Raw genomic sequence first — 20,107 nt, 5'->3', positions numbered from 1 at the left:
AGAGAAGCTATCTGGGAAACAATCATATAAAAGAGTACAGCTCACAACCAGAGAAAGAGGCTGAAAAGAGATCCTCCCTAATTTTCTCAGGCTACAAAGGAAACAGTGGAAGATTCGTACTTTTAGATTTGCAAGAGTGTTGATTTAGATCTGCAAGATTATTAATGTAGCCTTACAATACAATAGCAGTAGCTCATCTGGTCAGTTTCCTACCGGGTATACCTTGGAAGGCAGCCAATCCTAACTTGGTTTTTCATGATTGCCAATGGTGTACTCATCACCACTGCAACTGAGTACATCGACCTTGCTGTTGATCATCCTCTTGCCTCCCACTTTTCCCAGGATTAGACCCCTTTTTCAGGGAAAATTTCCCTTTTCACACAATGTATCCAAAGTAGGGTAATCTGAAACCCAAAGAAAAATAATAGCAGTCTAGAAAGGCTGTGAATCCAAATGTAAGAATGGCAAAGAAAAACTTTTCCTCTGTAACAATTTTTCCATTCAGGAGAATCCCTTTAATATGTATTCCCATGAAGAGAAACAAGGCTTGGTTAGTGATTCTGGGCAGAAAATTAAACTGGCCCAGAAAACTTGATAGCCATGGGGATACTTTTTGGCTTAAATTCAAAGTCTCCTTGGGCTGATTTTTATTTCAAAAATACATTGGAGGGAAACCTTTCCCAATCTGTGGGGCTTTCCCCTTGCTTGTTTATGTCTCAGTTTGATCACCAAGAATGGCTTATCCAAGTAAGGTGAACAAGATTGTGTCTTGCATTTCATCTTGGGATACTTGTGGAACTTAACAGGTAGTTCGAGTTTTCCACATGATGAATAGACTCTGGTTTTCTGGTTTCTTCCACAGTTGAATGGGGCATTTATGGCCCATTCAGATCAGGAAGAATTGAGAAAGAATTTATTTAGCAAGTAATAAATGCCTTTGATGTTTCGTTCCTTGAAGGAAATTATAATATGCTCTTTCTTGAAGCAACTATTTCAGTTCTAGTATTTTTGATAACATTTGCTTTTTGGAGAAATCTGTTGGGAAAAAGGAAGGAGATTCAATTACAAACAAGTTTGAAGGGAATAAATTACAGATAATCAAAGCTGAAAGGGACCTTGTAGGTCATCTAGTCCAACCCGCTGCCCAAGCGGGAGACCCTACACCATTTCTGACAAATGGCAGTCCAGTCTCTTCTTGAAAGTCTCAAGTGATGGCGCTCCCACAACTTCTGAGGGAAAGCTGTTCCATCGGTTGATTGTTCTCACTGTCAGAAAGTTTCTCCTTATTTCCAGGTTAAATCTCTCCTTGTTCAGTTTCCATCCATTGTTCCTTGTCTGGCCTACAGGTGTTTTAGAAAATAGCTTGACCCTTTCCTCTCATGGCAGCCCCTCAAATATTGGAACACAGCTATCATGTCTCCCCTGGTCCTTCTCTTTACTAGACAAGCCATTCCCAGTTCCTGTAACCGTTCTTCATATGTTTTAGTCTCTAGTCCCCTAATCATCCTGGTTGGTCTTCTCTGTACTTTTTCTAGAGTCTCAACATCTTTTTTATAGTGTGGTGACCAAAACTGGATGCAGTACTCTAGGTGTGGTCTTACTAAGGCTTTATAGAGTGGTCTTAGTACCTCACTTGATCTTGAATGTATCCCTCTTATATAGATTTCTTTCAAACAGGGTTCAGCTCCAGTCATAGGACATTGAACGTTTGTCTCAGTTTGGATGGGGAAGTCTATTAATATCTTGGCAGCTTTTGTTAATACTGGTCATGAAACTTCTTGGTTTGGTAATAAAGGGCACCACATTATGTCAATCATGGGGGAATAGTAGTCAAACCCTTGGCTGCTCCAAATGGGATATCCCAAGGCTCAGACTTTTCCCTCTTGTTATTCAACACCTAGTTGCAGCTTCTAGGAAAAGTCATCAATTAGTTAAGGGGTGAGATGTCATCAATATGCTGATGACACTGTTAGAGTCTGAATAGGAAGAAATAAGATGGTGTTATGTTTTTGCTTTTTTGATATTCTGTTTTCATTTGGTCATCTGCACTATCCAGAATCAGCCCAAATGGGTGATCAATAACTTTTTTTCTTAAATAAATACATCTGACAGACACGAGTAAGGCAAAGTTGATGTGGTTTGTAGTTTATAGCTGAGAATGTTAATTTTAGGTGTCTTATCTTAGATGGAAATTCCATTAATTATACTGAGAATATCTTTAAACTAACAAAACTGAAAATATGTAACGTAGGGATCTTTTCAGGGCTAAGAAAAGGTTCATATACAATTTTATTAATCATATACAAGACTAAAAATATGGCTGCTTCTCCCATTCTTGTTTGTAAACTAAGGCCTTCTACTTACATTCAAGGCATACAAACCTGGATAGAAATGGGTGGAAATAATACAAATGGATAGAATTATTACAATTGCAAAGTCAATGTGATGATATAGAAGCTATTTTTTGCATTTTCGTGTGCAACAGCATTTTGACTTGGACCTGAGAGGTCTAAGTGTAAATGAGAATGAAACCACATGCTGTTATATTTAAAGAACTTTCTCTAAATTATGACTTTTAACAGGAAAGACTGTTTTCATCAACACATCTATATGACACCTAAATAATGGGGCACTTATCCACGCTATGTATTTACTGATGTTCTGTTCCCCAGGATATTAGCAAAACCTCCACTCAGATCTGTTTCAAAATTACTAATTTTATAGACCTAGAAAAATAGTCCACATTGGAAACCAAAACTAACACATGCAAATGAACAGTTTATCTAAGAAATTTAGCAATGACAATCACAACAGAAGCCCCACATTATTTATGACCTTTGAGCATAAGAAAGCACTTACTTATATCTATTAATTCATCAATAAATTAAACTGGCACAAGGGACTGTGTAGCAAATGCGCACACAGCACTTATGCAGTGCCTGTATTATACAATTACATTACCATAGCAGTTCTTTTCCTCTTTCCCAGTTACCTGAGAAATAGAAAATTTTGTAATTCCCTTCTCCTCTCCATGTTTTTTTTACTTCCTGCTTAAAACTAATAGTGCAGTGACTTATCTGAAATGAAAAACAAATGGAAAACCTCTGAGATTTTTTTAGAAAGGTTTTTGATTAAAATAATAGGTAGGCAGGATGTGCCACAACAATGAAGGAAGAAGACACCAGATGTAAATGTGTGTGTGTGTGTATGTGTGTGTGTGTGTGTGTGTGTATATTTGTTTTCTGAGGTTCTCGCGGGTATTTGTCAACGTACTTACAGCCAATGGATTCCAAAGAAAGAAGATTACCCCCCAACCAATCAGAACACAGCCAAACCCCCTACCAATGAGAACACCCCCCCACCCAATCAGAACACAGCCAAGCCCCCACCCAATCAAGTCCCACCCCACTAGCAGTTAAAAGGAAGAAGCAGCTGCAATCTCACATCACTCTGAGAAGCACAGAGCCGGAGACAGAAGCCTGAAGATGATGAATGAGACTTCATTGAAACGTTGCCTAGATACTTCAATCTTACGCGGAGAAAACCGAACAACCAAAGATCCATATATATATATATATATATATATATATATATATATATATATATATATATATATATATATATGTTTTCTGAGGTTCTCATGGTATTTGTATGTGGATCTTTGGTTGTTCGGGTTTTTTCCCGCGTAAGATTCGAAGTATATAGGCAACAAACAGAAAAATATCCACCATCCTAAGAAACCCCAAAGACAAAATCGAATTAGAAAACCAAGGAGTATACGAAATCCCCTGCACTGCCTGCCCTACCACATACATTGGACAAACTAACAGAAGAATAAGTGCACGCATTGAAGAACATAAGAACTCAATCAAAAAAGAAGAAACGACCTCTTCCCTGGTCCAACACCTCAAAGCCACAGGACATGAAATTGATTTTAAAAATACCAGAACTATCGCCAAAACCGAACACTTCAACAGCAGAATAATCAGAGAAGCCATAGAGATAGAAAAACGCCCACACAGCATGAACAAACGAGATGACACCTCCCGCCTTCCAGCCATTTGGAAACCCGCCCTCATGAACAGACGAGTACCTAACATGAAAAAGGACACCGGACCCACACCCATGAGAGCCACACAAGATGCCACCACCACACTTCCATGTAGAAAACAGACTCCCACCCATTCAGAAAATGAGAAACGACCATGGACCAGAAGCTGCACTGCAGCTGCATCACTACCCACTTCAAACCCCTCTGAGCCATACATGAAGCAAACCGACACCCACTATGAAGATGCAGCAGGACCACGAACTAGAAGCCAAACAGCAAGATCACAACTCTCCAGCTCAAATCCCCAGCAACTAAGACTAACCTGAGCACAACCAAGCCCCCACCTGAACAGAACACGCCTCCAACCAATCAGAACACGGCTAACCCCCAACCAATCAGAACACAGCCAAACCCCCTACCAATGAGAACACACCCCACCCAATCAGAACACAGCCAAGCCCCCACCCAATCAAGTCCCACCCCACTGGCAGTTAAAAGGAGGAAGCAGCTGCAATCTCCATTACTCTGAGAAGCACAGAGCCGGAGACAAAAGCCTGAAGATGATGAATGAGACTTCATCGAAACGTTGCCTATATACTTCGAATCTTACGCGGGAAAAACCCGAACAACCAAAGATCCATATATATATATATATATATATATATATATATATATATATATATATACATACATATATATACATATACATATACATATACATATACATATACATATACATATACATATACATATACATACATACATACATACATACATACATACATATACCTATTCGCTAGAACTGGTTGTTAATATCCTAAGCAGTTCAGAGAACCGGTTGTAAGACAAAATTACTGGCCTAATCCTGTAAGGAAGGCAGGAAGGAAACATTCTGGTGTTGCTTACAGAAACTGCCTCTCCGTAAACTCTTGTTACATTCTTGGCAGGACTAGACTTCCTGTCTCAGGAACATCTCTGGAGTATTTTCTCCCTCCTTTGCTGATACTTTGCTTGTGTGGAGTGACCATTCAAAGTTACAGTGGCACTGAAAAAAGTGACTTATGACCATTTTTCACACTTACGACTGTTGCAGCATCCCCACAGTCATGAGAAGCCAGGCGAGGAGATGCGTGCCTTGATGTGAGTGATATTGAGTTGGCCACACCCAGCCAATACCATGACCACCAAGCCACGCCCACCAACTAAGCCATGCCAACAGAACCAGTTGTTAAAAAATTTGAATCCCACCCCTGTATATATATATATTTGTAATTTCACTGCCTCTCTTGCTAAACTAGGAACCTGGAAAACAAGCAGACAGGGGAAAGACTGAATACCCCATTGTGCTTCATTAGGAAGACAAATGAACTCTTTAGAAGAAAGATGAGACTTTACCTGAGACAGTAGAGAGAGAAAGCCACAAGGGATATGGTGTATATTCTTAAAGCAACTTGATCTTAGTGCTTGTAAAAATAACCCTCCTTAAGAGAACTGCATCATTACTACAGCTGATTCTAAGGGCAAGTTTTATTGCTCTGCCTGATAATGAGGTTATATCTGTAATCTCCACCTAGCTAACTGAAATAAAAGGGTGAGAATATTTGTCAGATGTTCCATTAGAACAAAAATGTTTTTTGCTCGCTTTCTAATTTGTAGAAAAGCTGTAACCTTTAGAGAAAGTTCCATCATAGTTGTCAAATTCTAGGCTGACCTTCCCATTTTTGTAGCATCATAGTGCAATGGAGAAAGGATTATGGAATGCGATATAAACAGCTTTCCTAGCAGAGTTTTTAAAGCTTAAATATATTGTTTCCAAGTTGTCTTCTTGTCATCTTAAATAATTTTTAACTTATTGTATTTGCTCTTCTATACAAGGAGAAAAATATGTGACCAGTGAATAGGTTCAAGTAACAATTGATGATAATTTTAGCTTGGATGTAGGAACTCAAACTCAAATCTTCATCTAAGTATTATTGGGCAAATTGCATGCCAGCACTTATAATACCTTGTGGTTTGTTTCAAAGGGACAGGGCGAACAATGGTAGGGAAATTGTGTGATAAGGTGAGCAGGAATAGATAGCCATTGTTAGCACTGGAAATAAAGGAATACAAAGAAGGGCAGTTCCACAACTGGTAGCAATAATTATTACAAAATAAACATAATGATTAGTCTGCACCACCACAACCATTCCAAAATAAAGAAAATATAAGCTTTTGTGGTGCATAGCACACTGATAGCTGAAAGTGATGTCAGGGAGAAAAGAGATAAACAAATGAATAAAATAATCAAATACAAAGCAGGATTTCAAAAAGTAGGTAAAGTACTTCTTCACATTATTTCCTAAGTGAAACCAAAGAACATTTTTGTACTAGTTGCAAAACACTAATTCAAATCCTGATGATGTCCCAGAGCAGGGCTGTCAAACTCCTGGCCTGCGGGCTGGATACGTCATGAATTGGCCATGCCCACGCCCGGTTTAGCGAAGGGGGAAAAAGTCCAGATACATCACGTAATGCTGCCATGATGATGTGAGTTTGACACCCCTGTCCTAGAGCATCCTTGTTGGGAAAGGTACTGGGCAGATAATTTTTACCATATTTTATTTCTGATGGTTGCTTTAAATAAATGAGTTCATTTGTACAGCTGAAGAGTACTTGGCCTATATAAATAGTCCTCAACTTATGACCACAATTAGGAGAGGGATTTTGGTCTCTAGGCAATACAGTCATGACCAAACCCAATTTTACAACTATTTTTACCCCAGTTGTTAAGCAAATCCAGCTTCTGCGAATGACTTTGCCTGTCAGATATCACCTACAAATCACAACCAAAATTGCTGCAACAGTCATAAATATGGGCCAGTTACAAGGTGCCTAAATTGCAATCACATGATCATGGCAGTGGTAAGATAGTTGTAATTTAGAAGATGGGTTGTAAATAACTTTTTCTAAGGCCATCATAACTTTGAAATGAACAGCTGTAAGTCAAGGATTACCTGTACTATATTTTTCAGAAGAAATCTCTATTAAGTGCAATGAAACTTACTCTTAAGTATGTATGTATAGCTTTATAGCAACTTAATTTAAAAACAAAAGCATAAAAATCTTATAAAACAAATGATTAAGTGGACCTGTGAAAACAAGTATAGTTTTGAAAGCCAAGGCCTGAATCCTACATCTTGATTCATATCTGTAAGTGAAAGAAAATAATTCCATGAAGTTCCCTAACATCTCCAAGTATATTTGATTAAATCCCATTAGATCCTTTTTTTGGTTAGGTTATATCAAATAATACAAATTCACCACAAAGATGATGTAGCTATATCACCATTATCTGATTACTGACCCCTTTAACTGAAAAAGGCAAAGGTTATATTTCCATTAACCTGTATTAGCATCCATTCCACACATCATTCTCCAAGGACAGCAGCTATTGTCCTCACACATAAAGAATTCTGCTCCAGAAAAGAAACTGAAATAGTTAGCATACTGTACACAAATAGCAACAAGTTGACACAAACCCTATAGTATATCCATCCAGCAAATTGTTTTATCTGTTTTCCCTTCAGAAAGAATTTTCAGATAAATCTTTGCACATTTGTTGCATTTGCAGAAGATATTTGGAAGGTTCTGTGGTCCAGCTTCCAATTCTATCTCAATCAGCCAATCCCTCTGACTGGTTTCATGAATGAAAGCAAATATATGTGTCCTAGGATTAATGTTGTAGGATCCAATCTGGTCTGGTCACTGGGACCGGAGGTTTCGTGCTGGGGACAGGCTCTAGCATGAGTCTGAAAGCTTGGAAGACTTCTGACTGGTTTATCCAACAAATCTTGGATTATGGGTTTCTGCAAGAGTATCTGAGAAAAGGGAACAGTTCTATAGAAAAGCAAAAGAAAACTTTTGAAAATGCTTTAGGGTACAATTTTGGGTCCCTGAGGCTCATGGTTCTGATCTACTAGGAATGTCCCGCCTGTCACACTCTTCTTTGGGAGATAAATATTTTCCGAATTCCAATCACACAAGTCTCTCCATCTCTTCTGTTGTGTTCCCAGCAGCGAGATTTTTCCTATCATTCCTTCTTCCGGGCTGTCAACTAGACTCTTATTTCATGCCTTCTTATTTTGCGGGAAATTATTTTTGTGGCCTAGAATCTTGTAGGTGCCTTAAGCGTGGCTGGACCACTGCTAAGAGACCCCACGATCTTCACTTTCCTTTAAGTATCCGCAAAGGGTATCCTTAAGAGTCGCCTAGGAAGCAATTTGCTTGTGGGGTGGGGAGCGAGAGGGAGATCGACCTTCCTTTTGCAATCTTGCGGAGGAAGCAGTCGCCTGCAATTTGGAGCTTGGACGTGTTGGTGGTACCAATCTGAAACAGAAACGTGGAGAAAGGGGTAGGCCGGGTAAGACGCTTAGTTCCCGGAGAATAAAAGCAGGTGCTCCCGGTTGGCAGAACCCGGGCTGGTGTCCTTACAGGTCATTCGGAGGTAGCATCACACACGTGTCCCAGGCCTCTCTGTAGTCACGCGCCCACGCGCGTGTCACGAGATCGCCGGGGTGCGGGGGTGGGGGAGAATCTGGAGAGGCTTCGAGCAGGCTGCCTGCTGCCGCTGCCGCCGCCGCCGCCGCCGCCGCCACCACCATCCGCGAGCCGGTAAGCCTTCGCTTAGGCGAGCCCGCTCCCGGGCCTTAGACTGGGGGCTCGGGTGTCCGCGTGCACGCGCGCTGGGGTAGCGGGCGGGGGCGACGATCCCCGCAGGCAGGATGCGCTGAGCATTACCCAGTTGCCATAGAAACCAGTACCACCAAAAAAAAAAAAAAAAGGAGGTTGGCGGCCGGCCGGCGGCGAGAAGGAGGGTGGGAGAGGGGAGCGATTTGCCCGCAGTCTTCGAGAAGCAGCAGCTTTAGCCGCAGCTCCGCCGGAAGAAACCGACGGGGCCCCCGCTGGAGCGCTTGACGAGCTTTTGAGAGCGGGGCGGGAAAGAAACCGACACCGCCTCGGGTCTGGCTTCTCGGGCTCGCTCGCTCGCTCTCTCGAGGAGGCGGGGGGACGGTCTCGCTGTGCCTCCCACTCTAAGGGCCGGCCGGACAGAGCCACGCAGGTAAGCCCTCGTCTCCCTCCCTCCCTCCCTCCCCGGTGAAGAAAAAAAGAAACGCAGCAAAGGACGTGCCTGGGGCGGACCTTCGGCATCTTCCCTCGCGTCTCCCCCTCAACCCTCCCATCGTCCCCGCTCCCGGTGGATTGAGGCTGGAAAAGAGGGAGCCAGAGCCTGGCTGTTTCTGGATGCCGCTGTAGGTATACGGGCACGTCCGAGAGACAGTCGGGGGCTCCTGGAGCTGTGGGCAACTTGTTGTGCTTCACAAAGTGTTTGTGCCCTTCTTTCTTTCCGATCGTTACCCTTCTTGGTGCTACTAGCAGTAGTGCTAATGTTATTACTGTTCCTCCTGGCGTTGCACTTGCCTTGGGCTGCATCCCGCAACGGGCAGGTGCGTCGCCCTGACTGGACTGAAATGAGTTTTGGGCTACACCGCTGTCACCCGAGGAAGGAAGGAGAGGCGAGCGTGTGGCCGAAGGGTTGTTTCCGCACCCCATATGTAGACATTGATGGATTGATTCGATTGCTGTAGAATTGACCGGCCGTGGGGCAAACAGGCAAACAATATCACCTCCTCCACCCCACCCCACCCCCGGGTGTTTTGCAACTGTGGTGACGCAGTGAGACTGACCTTTCAGGTTTTAGATGTCTGCACCATTCTCGGTTAAGGAGAAATTGCATTGCCTTTTTATGGTGGTAGTGGTGGTGGTGGTTTTTTTTTTTTAATGATTGGTTGGTTTTCTTTTAAGTGAGGATGGGCTGTTTGATGTGTCTCATCACCATGATGCCCTAAGCGTCTCTAGAACGGGAGGGCATTCTGTTTAGCTTTTTATTTTGTTCTTCAAAGAAGATTAGTATAACTATTTGGGAGGGGGGGCAGAACAGTCATCTTGCCTCTTTTCATCCGCCTTTCAACCTCTCTTTTGAAATTGCTATTACCAGAGCAGCCAATTAAAATTAGCAGCAGGGGAAATCAAGGCTCCTATCTATCATTTGAGTGTTATTTTAGGGATCTGCAATTCTTTCATTATTAATCTAGGAATTTGGAACCAGGCAAGATTGGCGGAGGCCTAGGGCACAGGGTATGCCAAATTCTTTTTAGCTAAGTGATGTTTCTTGCTTCACAGAGGACTGAACCTTATCCGGCAAGATGCCCTCCAGGTGTATTACAACTGCAGCTCCTAAAATTTCCATGCCGGTTAGGAATTTTGCCAACTGCAATACCATCGCATCTGGTGGGCACCAGGTTGGGAACATCTAGAGTAAAATGAATGGTTCTGTTAGAGAAAAATCTATGGGTAAACCTCAGAGCTGTCCTTTTTCTCATAAACAACAATCTTGGGTCATGATTAAATGTGGCCTGTGATTAAAAAGAGGCTTTAAAATATAGGCTTGATTTAAAGGAATGAACCAAAGTAAAAAAGTGGACTGTGTCTCAGATTATATAGCATTCTTAGATACATAATCTGAAACCAAGATCACTTGCTTTCCTTATGCTTTCTTGCAATTTGATTCACGCAGGGCTATTAGGAATGTCTTGAAATCATTTTGTCATCGTGTTTCTGAAATTATAACAATATATAAGTTTTATAGTAATGATGATCAAAATGTGACCATTATTTACTTGAGTGGATTAGGGCATGACATGACAACCATAGAGAGAGAGAGCAGCAATTTAATTATATGATTGTGTGCCCAAGTGGCCATATAAATGGATCCCTTTGATCCCCAATGTTTTTTTTAGTTGTATTGTTTTTCTGGATTTTGAGCTGTAGTCTTGAAACACTATTTTCTGGACATCACTGATGCACCTAATGCAGTCAGAGAATCACATTCCTTTGCTCCTTTATATTTTTTTTAAAAAAAATAGAAATCAGGATTATTTGAATTGATATGTTGTCCTTAATACATAGCAGACACTCCATTTTGAACTTAATGTTGTCTGACTTTGCTTGCAGCCCTGGTTATTTTCTTTCCAGTAACCAGTTCTCTTCTTGGGCTTCTTGTCTTCATGCTCTCATAAATACATTTATTTAATATTAACTTGATTCCCCTCACAATGACAATTGTCTTCCTCCAAACATCATTTTACAAGTCCTTACACAACAGACAAAACTAAGTGACGTCGGTACAAATTAGGACTTGTCAATAGGATTTATTTGGCACAAGTGGCACCCTGAAACAGCTCTTTGTATAGATTCTGTATATGAGCAAATGCCAGCAGATTCAGCATTCTGCTTCATCAGTGGCTAATGAAATCAGCTGAAGATATCAAGATATTTCAGAAATTCAACTCTGCCATTATTGGAAGCACCCCACCCCCTCAAGGCAGAGATGTGCTGTACATAAAATAGAATGAAGTTCAGTAATGAAAATATTTTAGGGATCTATGTGGAGAGATGATAAATATTTAGAATGTCATTCTAGTTTTCTCATTTTTGGTTATTACTCTGGCAATCCTTAGAGTAGAGAGAAATAATACTGTATATTCCAGAATGCAAATAATGAGGAAAATGCAGGTGTTTTCCTTTCCAAATGCTGCATTGGGGCATGTCCAGATGCAGGTTCCAGGGAGATTGCAATGTTTCATCTCTGTCATAATGTGGCTAAAGGAGGATTGATAATAAGTTATGCGTTGTGAGGATAAATATGCCCGAGTCTTGTCATGGATGAACAGAAATGTAATAGCTATAGCACATATGCTTCTGAATTCATTACGTTGTCCTATCAGGTGTCACTGACTGAGAAAACCTCTCAATCTGGCAACTGTTTTGTTGTTTACTTTTGGCAATATAATAATTTATTGGTGATTTCTTAAAAAAAAAAACAGTCTGTCACTCAAAATTGGTAAACAATACTGGTTTTTGCAAGTTTTCATCTTTGTTCCATACCCCAGAAGGAATGAGAATGCATTGACAAAGGAAATAGAAGATAGTGGGAAATATATGGAGATTTTATTAGAGTTATTTTGCAGTCAGAATACTGAAAAGAAAAAAAAGATTAGCTTAAATTTAGCAATCAGCATTTCCCCCAAATTCTATCTTTTCCTCTGTATGGAAGAATAAATAAAAATGATGGACAAGAAATAAGAAATCACAGAAAGTTAGATCATCTGAAAAGCAGATACTATGATTATATAATTACTGTGTAGTGCATAATATTGCCCAGAATTATAAAATATTGGGGTGGCCTATAATTCTCATAAATAAATACCCTTATCAAAAAGGATATGATATTGACCCATTTCAATGTTGCTTATATTTTCTCTTTTATGATGTACAAGGCAAACCTATTCTATTAAGGTTTGGCAATGACTGCCAAGCAATAAAAGAGAACTTAAGATATTAAATTATGATCAGGCATTTTAATTGGATAGTTTCCTTAACCTATGGTGCGGTCCATACTGATTTTAGAAGCCAGTTGCACAATGAAATATAAACTTTAAACAACCCACAGCTTTTTTACTGTGGCAACTGCTTAACCCATCTTTATGGATATATATTCGAATAAAGGTATTTAATTTATTGTACCATTATAATTAATTACACATTAAACTTCCATTGCATATATCAACTGAAACATTCACATACATAGTTTCAGGGGTGGGCTGCTGGGGGCTCCAGGGACTCAGGAGAGCTTGTAGCTAAGAGTCTGTGGGGCTTGGAACCTCAGAAAGACAAGCAGCAAGGGAAAGCTCTTATTAATAGGTTTAATTGAACTACGTGGCCTTAAGCCAAGAGCATTTCACACCTCGTAAAAGTGCTGCAAGCTAGATAAACAATCCCCTCAGCACTTACTGAGGGAGAGCCATTGAGAAAACCAGATAACATAGCCAGTAGCCTCCGAGTGGATTAATTCCCAAATAATAAGAATCACGTAACTCACCAGAAACTCCACTAAGACTCCAAGATCCCTCTCACGGTCACTGCTATTAAGCCTGGTTTCACCCAGACTTTTATTTAAGTGTTAAATGCACAAAATAATAAACAACTTTTTGGTATATATCTTTTTTTAGGTAATTAGTGCAAAGTTGGCCACACCCACCCAGTCACATGATCACCTAGCCACGCCCACCCGATCATATGATCACCCAATCACATGACCACCTAGCCATGTCCACCCATACACATGACCACCTAGACACGTCCACCCAGCCAGTCATTAGGGCAGAGAGCCCCTTGCTAAAAAAATTGAAACCCACCCCCACATAGTTTGATTGTAATCCTTTTAACAATTCTGTTAAGAATGTTGGAAATAGGTTCACACATATTGTTATGCTAGATTTGTTTTAACCATAGTTTGTTGACTAAGCTACAAATTTTATGTTTATTCAAACCATAAGCCATGGCTGTTATTATAGAAATCTGGTTATGATTTCATGACAATTATTTTTCTTCATAATAAAGTTCTTAGGATGAAGGCTGAAAAAGAGCAACCTGCTTTAAGATTACAGAAATCAACTATTAACTACCTGAATCATTGCACAATCTTCAACTATGGTGGTGTGTCTTCTCCTAAGAAGAATCATAACTTTGAGGCCAAAATATTTTGGTGCCTGAGGTAAAAGAGCAAATAATATCCTCCTCTAATGTTAGAGTGCAAAATAAACTTTCACTAATAAAGGTGCAATGTTAGATTCAAAAGATTTGAATAATCTCTCTCTATATAAATGAAACACCACTCACACATCATCACAAAATCTCCAGAACCGTAACGCCTACAAACTTGAAATTTGGCACATATTGGCTTCTAGGTGCTCTCTTAAAAAAGGATTTTTTGAAATGACCATCAGAGCATTAGTATTTCATATATTATTATTAATATGCTTTGATGCTAAGGAGTTCTACTCCCCCTCCTCCCCACCTGAAAAGAGTTCTGTTCCAAATGCAAAACACAAGCAGAGGAGAAGAGTTTCAGTTTTAGTTTCACAACAACCAGCTTTAGTACACAACAGTTGAGCTAAGCCACACCCAGACTCCTTGCTGTCTCCTTCTTGTTCACACAGCAAATACTGTTTCAGTTTCCAAACAGTCCTCAACTCTCTCACACACTGACAAGACGCTAGCCAGATGAATACCGATGGATGCTGGTAGGCAAAGCCACATTTTTTCCCCCTTATTTTCCTCTCCAAAAACTAAGCCCAATCACATAGTTTCATAGCGAAGCACGGTTGTAGAGCTAGTAATGTCTAAACAGGTTGTGTGAATTCTGAAACTTTCCATGTTAGCATCCCATATAACTTTTTAAAAATACATGTTGATGCAAAAGCTTACAGAAGTTCAGTAGGACATTTGGTCATCCATAGGATCTTGTTGTTTGTATCTATATAGCATTGTTGCTCATGAATTATTGAGGCAAAGACATACATAGAAATTATGTGTTATGCTTGTAGTTTATTTTAAATAGTGGTAATAGCATTAGACTTTTCTTAGCGCAGGATTTGAATTACCTTTGTTCAGAACTGTAGTACACAGAAATATGTATACAGGAGCAAGCATAGCAGTTGCTGATGCTTAAAAGCAAATTGGCTCCAATATCTTATTTCACTCACAGGCTGAATGGGGGCTGAAGCAGGAAATTTGGTGTCGCATGGCACCATAAATACAAGTGTGGGGGCTTATGCACACTGCCTGGTTGTCCTCTTGTCAGAACAGGCTGGCAACCATTTCTAAAGAGAATTAAGTGGCATCATCCTTTATTAATCTCCTACAAGTCAATGTTTTGTTTTTGTGGCACACCTTTCCATCATCTCAAATACTCCTGTCTATTTTGGATACCTTACCTGAGTTTGTTGCAGGCTAACCTAAACAGTTTACTGGTGCCTTCTCAGAAGCAAAGGCAAGAAGTCCCTTCAATTGAGTCACTGCTAGTCTCTATTACGTTTTGGATCTACTCTTACAAGGAAGAATTACCAAGCTCTAATATCACAAACGCTTACTACAGGTAATCCTTGACTTACAACCACAATTGAGCCCAAAATTTCTGTTGTTAAGTGAGACATTTGTTAAGTGAGTTTTGCTTCATTTCATGACCTTTCTTGCCACAATTGTTAACTAAATCACTGCAATTGATAATTTCCCCATTGATTTTGCTTGTCAAAAGGTTGCAAAAGGTGATCACATGACCTTGGGACACAGCAATGCTCGTAAGTATGAACCAGTTGCCAAGCCTCTGAATTTTGGGGATGCTGGAAAGGTCATAACTCTGAAAAATCGTCATAAGTCACTTTTTTTCCAGTGCCATTGTAACTTTGAATGGTCACTAAATAAACTATTGTAAGATGAGGACTACCTGTATAACACTGTAAAAAGAAGGCTGTTTATCTAAAACTTGGCAGAAATATTATTTTCCCAATCTATGGCTGGAAAAGGAATAAAGGATATATACCACTTAAAATAAGCAAACGAACACAGGAAAAAGTAGGAAATTCAGCAAAAGAAAACTAGCCATTTTTTTAAGTCTACCAGTTTTTAAACCAACATCATGCCGTTACATTACAAGGCGGGTGCTACTATCATTTATTCTGTCATTTAATATTCATAATAAAGCTCCAAAATGCATTAGAAATCATACAGGTAGAAAGAAGGTGTTTTTAAAGTGCTTGCTATGTCTGCATGAAGGTGCATTTAATATCTTAACGTTGTGTACATATATCCAATTAAATTGTTGTTATGTTACATTATGTTGTTATGTTATGTTGCTATGTTTAGTGTGCCAATTCATATATTGGCAACTGCTTTCCTGGAAAGAAAGATGGGAAGGCACAGCAGGTGAATTGTGCAATGGGAGGGCACAGTGGCATGCTATAGCAGTAGCACTTAGACTTATATACAGCTCCATAGTGCTTTGCAGCAGTAGTCGCCAACCAGTGGTGACCAATAATGGTCCACAAGAAAATTTTGGTGGCTCGCAGAGAAATGTCATCCCCAAAGCACCCCCCAAAGCAATTAATCCAGGCTGCGTGGGAGCACAAGGCTGTGCTGCCCACAGGGCCTGCGGGAACAAAAGGCTTACGTCGTTTGCATTGCAAACAACATGAGGTAGTGAGGGGAGGGGGGAAAAGGCAGAGCGGGGAACTTGCCCCACTCACCCCATGTGCCTGGCCTGGTCACTGGGCTGCTTCTTTCCACTTCTTTCTTCTTCTGCTTTTGGCTACATGCAAGGAAAGCAGCAAAAGTCTTTCTTTCTCTCCCCCAAACTCCACCAGAAATGAGTCTTTGGCACCCTGCAAGGCATCCTGCTCCAAGAGGCTGCGCTGGCATGACAAGTCTCACAAAGACTCATTTTGGGTCAAGTTTGGGGCAGAGAAAGAAAGATTTCTGCTGCTTTTGCTGCTTTCTTTGCATGAAGCCAAAAGTCTCTCTCTCTTTCCCCCTGAGAATGGAGCTGGAGGCAGTATCCTGCAATCCCAGATAAAGAATGATTGATCAGTAGGAAAACGGGGTGGGGAATTTTCCTGCAGACTTTTTTGGGGATTTTCCCAGGGTCTCTGCTGCTTTCTGCAGAGACCCTGGGAAAACATCATCAAGCCACCATCAGTCAAGATTCATATTAGTGGTTCGCAAGATTTAAAATTATGAGTTTGGTGGTCCCTGAGGTCCAAAAGATTGGCGACCCCTGCTTTACAGCATTCTCTGCATGGTTTACACTGTCAACATATTGCCCCTAACAATCTGGGTCCTCATTTTATGGACCTCGGAAGGATGGAAGGCTGAGTCAACCAGCTATCTGGGCTGATACTTGCACATTGTTGATACAACATCTCAGCCTAGACAGTTTAAGCAGTAAGTGCAGATATGTCTTTAGAATGTTTAGAATGATTTTTTAAAAAATGCCTTCCAGAATGTAGTTCTTTAGTTTAGTTTAGTTTAGTTTACTTTATTGTCATTGCACCTTGTACAGCAAAATCAAACATCATCTTCAGTGCACATCATGACCATGACCATGAAAATAAACACAAACACACATTCTTCACCCTTCACACATTGAACCGGAAACCCCCGACACCACATCAACACTGCACTATACAGCAGAATTCAAAAGAGCTACTGCCCTGGGATAGGTCTATTAAGTCTATTTGTCCTTGTTTTTATTATTCTGTACTGTCTGCCAGATGGTAATAGTTCTTGATATGAGGTTGATGTTTAATGTTAAACATGTAATACGTGTTGTAAATATTTTGATCAAAAAGAATTAGGCTCCAGTTTTTGCTCAGAAAGGATCAAAATTGGTTGATTTTGAGTTGATCACTATGTCTCAGCCTAATTTATCTCAAAGGGTTGTAGTCAAAATAAAAAATGGACCATTGCTTTTGAGTAGGGATTGCATGATTTTAAAAAGTGACAACATCAATTTAAGATCTACTAGTGGCCATAAATCGTGAGCAACAAATGTAACCTATAGCTTGCATACCCATGATCTGGGGGTGTGGTGTGTGTGGAACCAGAGAAGACATTTTTTGGCTTCATGCTTCTTTATACAATGCAAACCTTGAAAAAATAAGTTGATTAGATAGATTCCATGTCTAATTCTGCAGGACTTCATATAAATAAAGTCTAATGCAATGAAGGGAAAGAAAACACCTCAAGAGATTCAGATACAGAAGAGTTAATCAAATCTAAAGATGCCAGTCTAGATAGTGGGCAGAACCAGCAAAGTCTTGTGAGACTCAGACTCTGACTAGAAGTGGGAAGGTTTCCATTTTTCTCTGATGAATTTTAAAAGGGGATGGGACCAGCTCTATTTTGCCTTTTGTTGTTGTTTCCTTTCTATCATGGGAATACAGTGTCTCAGTCTGACTCCAGCCAGGTAAGAATAACTCATTACCCTAGAAGAAGGCGGGAGAATTAAAAGAAGTTAACTATCTAAAGAAGTGTGGAGCTAGATGTGAATGAAGTTCTTTTTAGAGAAGTCAGCATTGTGGATTGATCCAAACGGATTTTTTTAAATCCGTGTTGATCTATTTTGTTCTGCCTTGGTTGAATGTGTGTGTGAGAGAGAGGGGAGGGAGGGAGGGAGAGAATATCTCTTTGTGTATTCGTAGTTGGAAGATTAGGTACAAAATGAAAGGTTCATATTTTTCTCTTCCTTTTCTCCCACTGCTTTGAATTTTCAGTTAGGTCTCTAATCAAAGGCTAGTAGGCTGAATAAAGGTACAAAGGGGAATAATTCAGATGAACACAAATTGATCTTATTTGCAGATGACATTCTTCTGTTTATTTTTAAGCCTCACACTACACTACCGTCCAAGGTTGATCAAAAGATAAATGTCTTTAACAATATAGCAGGTTACTGAATTAACTGATCCAAATCAGAATTGATGCCTATAGGTGACATTTTTGTTACCCATCCATTTAAGGAATATCAATTCTGATTTCTATCGAATCCATTAAATATCTGTGTATACTAAAGGATCTAACTCAATTAGCAACATGTAATGTATGATGAGATTTCTTCAGATATTGATAGATGGGAGTTATTAAACCTTATCCTTTGAGGAAAAGTGAATGCTCGCAAAATGAATATTATTCCCAGATTAATTTATATTCCATGAGGAATATAAATTTCAGAACATACATTTTAAAAAATTCTATGGGATTCTTTAATTCCAAGAATTTTTTTACAGAAAATATAATCACCAATTAATGAAGGAAGATTCAGCTTTCCAAATCTGGACTTATAACATCACGTTTACCTTTTATCAGTTTTTAAATATTAGTAGCCAGCAATTGGTGTTAATGTTCTGATTTGGGCAACTTTGGGGTATACATATATGTTTGGTTGGATGCAGAACAGTATGATCTAAATATACTACATCTCTATATGTTTAGAAACAATTACTTTGGTTAGGAAACTATGGAATGGAACTTCTAATGAAAAAAGGTTTGACACTTTTTTCTTGACTTTATAGATGGAGGAGGAAGTGTTTGATATGTTTGCCACCTTGAGTTATTTGTTAAATTAATAAAGATGGGATGCAAATGCATAAACGAATAGGGAAACCCAACTTTAACAATTGAGAAAAAGATGATGATATGGAAAAGGAAATGGGGATATTGACCTTAAATCAACTGTTAAATGATGAGAATGGATTTTTATCATCTTCTATGCGAAGAGACAAATATCATCTACTAGATATAACCCAATGGCAGCATTTACAATTACATTTGCTAACTACATTGCTTGAACAAGCAGCGTTTTCAGAAATAAATTGAATTCTACAGATGTAAAGGATTCTTAGCAGAATTTTAAACTATTTTTCCATCCTATCAGAAAACGCTATTTATACCCGTAATAAAATCTGCACCCCATGTCTCACTGGTCTGGCCGTAATTCATTTTCCAGATTCGTCTGCTAGCTAAGTGCTTTATCATTTTTTATAGATTTTTAAATAATATATATGCTTTGGCTTTTGACGTTTAAACAAAAATACAAAATGTTGTCTTATAAATATAAGAAGCTGTGTCACAGAACAAGGAAACCGCACAGAAAGAGGCTACAGCTTCTTTGCATGAAAATATGGTCTAAGCAATTAACAAAATGGAGCTCATCAGCAAGAGTTATTTTATTTTAAAATGAATCCTTAGAGGTCCTGGTGTGCAATGTAATATTAAAATACATTAATAAATACTAACTTAAAGTGCTTGTGCTGAAGTCAGAAAAGAAAAATACTTAAATTTTCCAGAAGTGGAGAAATATCAAACAGGGATTGAAAGTAAACAGTCAAAGAATCAAAATGAAAATGTAAACCAATGAACAAGCCCTTCTTCAGATCCAAGCATCAGAATCAGAATATTTGTATTATTTTAAAAAAGTGAATTCCTTGGTCCCTAGATATTTTGAAGAATCCCAAAGTAAAACCTCTTGCTTCTTGGATCAGCCCTGATATAATATTAAAGTTCTATGACAATGAGCATAATTTTACTCTGAATTTGGCAAGAAGCTTTTTCCAGATTATACTG

The 20,107-nt window shown here is 39.5% G+C and overlaps 1 protein-coding gene across 5 annotated transcripts in view; it reads left to right on the top strand.

The window, feature by feature from the left end:
* Positions 1–20,107, top strand: part of PACSIN1 (protein kinase C and casein kinase substrate in neurons 1) — a 71,662-nt gene that overhangs the window by 12,305 nt on the left and 39,250 nt on the right. The window contains exon 1 of one of the 5 annotated variants that reach the window (XM_087929593.1): positions 8,634–8,704. The exons of 3 other annotated variants lie outside the window; for them this stretch is intronic. The gene's annotated coding sequence lies outside the window, so the exon portion shown is untranslated. Of the gene's footprint in view, positions 1–8,633; positions 9,153–20,107 lie in introns of those variants that run through there. One more of the 5 variants, XM_026719999.2, reaches the window with a different exon arrangement.

The sequence above is a fragment of the Pseudonaja textilis genome, chromosome 3 (assembly GCF_049901715.1).
Source record: "Pseudonaja textilis isolate UNSWEBS1 chromosome 3, rPseTex1.2, whole genome shotgun sequence".
Taxonomy (NCBI): domain Eukaryota; kingdom Metazoa; phylum Chordata; class Lepidosauria; order Squamata; family Elapidae; genus Pseudonaja; species Pseudonaja textilis.
This window is presented reverse-complemented; position numbering and strand designations above follow the sequence as displayed.